The sequence below is a fragment of the Hippoglossus hippoglossus genome, chromosome 21 (assembly GCF_009819705.1).
Source record: "Hippoglossus hippoglossus isolate fHipHip1 chromosome 21, fHipHip1.pri, whole genome shotgun sequence".
Lineage (NCBI taxonomy): Eukaryota > Metazoa > Chordata > Actinopteri > Pleuronectiformes > Pleuronectidae > Hippoglossus > Hippoglossus hippoglossus.
Window position 1 is genome coordinate 22,438,216 of NC_047171.1, and position 3,085 is coordinate 22,441,300.

A 3,085-nucleotide genomic window follows, 5' to 3' on the forward strand; every position below is an offset into this window, starting at 1 on the left:
TAACGGGTCTCTCATAGATGTAAAGTTAATATCAGTCCACAAGTGGGGGGAACAATTTAATTTGTCAAATGTGGCAGAAGTTTCATTTGTGCATAAAAGCAGCATGAACATAAGAGCTGAAGCGCAAGAAATCTGAGTGCAAGCAACAAACACCTGCACACACTCAGTTTGAGCTCAAGCAGGAGCTGTTTGAGTGTGAGCGCAGGGTTTCGAGTGAAATCATTTCAAAATCTGAACATTAAATCAATAAGTAGAAAAAACACAATAAGCAAAGAGAGGAAAAAACATAATTAATCAGACTTCACAGCTTTGGTCTCACGACACAAGAGCCTGAGCCTTTCATGTAACCTCAGTTTACATTTACACTGAAGAAGTAAATGTGTTGTGTTTTAGTATTTCACTGAAATACTCAGGGTCTTCATGATCTATAAGGTCTAACCCAGCCTGAAAACATGTTCAATTCACCAGAATGTTTAAGTTCGACTGAGGTCTGTATTTCTGTCTTTTTAAATTCATGTGAAACCTTTTATTTATTTGTTTGGATTTAAACTTGTGCCGAGGTGACAGCTTGTAAATGGAGAAAAGGAAGAAATATTAAAACTTGAGAATGCAGTAGTATTGTACAGTATGTAAAATAACAGATCTGTTTAAAACCTGAACAGCTCCACATTCTGGTTTGCTTCAATTCTTTTACCCTGCACAGCAACCGAGGCTGAATTTTAACTTTATGAAGCAGAAGAGTCGTCTAAACCACAAGATACTTCACTACAGAGGATGTTCCAGCAAATCAGGTCCTGAATCACGTCACCAAAAATACTTCTCACGCATCGACTGAGTTAAGATGGACAACATGTCTCTACTTCATCCTGTTGTACAGTGAAGCTAAAATGCAGGTGCAGCATTCTTGTGCGTTTTTCTACCCACGGTCTGCGCAGTAGTGATCAGGGGGGTGGAGCCGTGGTATCCAGGTTGTGCCAATAAATGCACTCGACCAATCACGACTCAGCTTGGGCTGTCAATCATGACGTTTCACCACATTTTTATAGCATCAAATAATTTATTAAAACTAAACTTACTGGAACAATTAGCACTTGAACTTTGACTTTTTAGTTTGGTCCATGTCCCATCTGCTCACATGGAGGAGGAAGGCTTACGGCCTATAATGGACCCAGCCTCCAGCAGGCGATGAAGATGATTTGGCTTCACTTTGGGGATCTGCCATTATCATTTAATTTTCAGAAGGGACTCAGACCAACACCCCTCTGGTCCAACTGCTACGCTACTGTGGCTGAAAATATTCAGAGGCAGAAACATCATCACCTTATAGCATGTCAGGCTTAACTTGTTTTGAATTTGTAGATCATATACAAATATAATGTAAATATGACTCATGTAAAGATGTAAATGTACCTGGGATTCTAACCCTGTCCCAATGTTTAGTTTTTATTTCTATCCAGAATCCTAACAAAGACAAGAATCACGTCCCTGCATGTTTCAGACAGACCTTCAGTTCTTTGTCTCAGAAGAGTTAAAACTTCAGATTAATTGTCCCAGTGTCGACTAAGTCCCGCTCCCACAATGCATCTGTCATGGCTTGGTGAGCCGCGTAGCTCTGTGGTGGCTCCACCCTGTTGAATGTGCTGTTCCATCCTGACCTTGTTGAAACGTTTTACAGTCGGCTTCCTTTCAAACTGCTGTATGAGTTACTTCCTCTTGGTCCATACGACCTGCTGGTTTGTTACTCTTTACTAATAAAGAACCTGCTTGTTTGTATTAATGACACTCAATGTCTCATGTTCCCACTGTTGGTTGATTAGTTGATTTGTTGGTTGGTCGGTGTGGATACCCAAGCCCGTGAGGACACGTCCAATCAGGCCGGGTTCTAACAAAAATGTTTAAATGATATTAAGGTTTGGTCACTTGACGATCAACCTGATTTTTATACACTGCACAACAACCATGTGTGTCAGGAACAGGGTAACACAAACTTAGCGCAGCAAATTTGAACTTCATTGGGCTCAGGGTCGGGTTCCAACAGAAAATTGCAGCTGGAGCTGCACCGTAGTTTGTCAGCAGGATTACGCAAAAAAGCAGAACAAATTACCATGAAATTTGGACGGATTAGACTCGGGTCAAGATAGAACTCAATAAACTTCTCAGAGAACAATTAATGGATCTGGAAATTTAAAAACAGGCACATTTAGAGGACTGATCTTCATGAGTTTGATGTATAAGCTCTACAGTAATGCTACAATTGAAATGACAAACTGATTGATTTATCACATCATTTATTCAACATCCCTGAAAGAAACCATGTGATTTACCAAAGTCTGTACAAACAGCTAATCCTGGTTCAGAGTATTTACTGAGTTCAGTAGGATTATCAAAGAACGTTAAACATGTTCACATGCACATTTTTTATCTGGATTTAAGCTTCTAGCTCAGTTCTTGTGGAGCTGAACAACTTTGTAGATATTCTATAAATGAAGGTGAATGAGTTCTTTCTTTAACACAACTTAAAAATGTGAGACATGAAGCAGTGACGGGAAAGTGTAGTCTAACAGAACCTGCAGCTTTAATAGTCTTTATTCAAAACCCTTTTTGCAATGATAAATATGACCCACAACTTTATTATTTCAGTTCAGGCTCACAGCTCTTTAATTGTAAACTCTAAAAACTCACTGTAGTAAACAACTAAAGAGCCAGATGTTTCCCTCGGTGGAGACCAAACATGGAGCTGAAACCAAATAAAGTCTTTTGAATGGTCAAACTGGTCCTCACAAAGATAGAAGTACAAGTACACACACACACACACACACACACACACACGCACGCACTCTACCACAACAAAGCAAAGTGCTGACAACAGCTACTTTAAACTCAAAGCTCAAATCACAACACAAGTGTGTGTGTGTGTGTGTGTGTGTGTACTCTCCCTGGCTGCGTTTGAACACCGTCACAGCAGCAGGTTAAACTCTCAGCCTCGGTTAATGAAACATTTATAATCCTGTGATCAGTTTGCGGTTTGAACAGAAGTGACCGACTCTGTGTGTTTACGGCACAAAATAACCTGGAGGTGAATCAG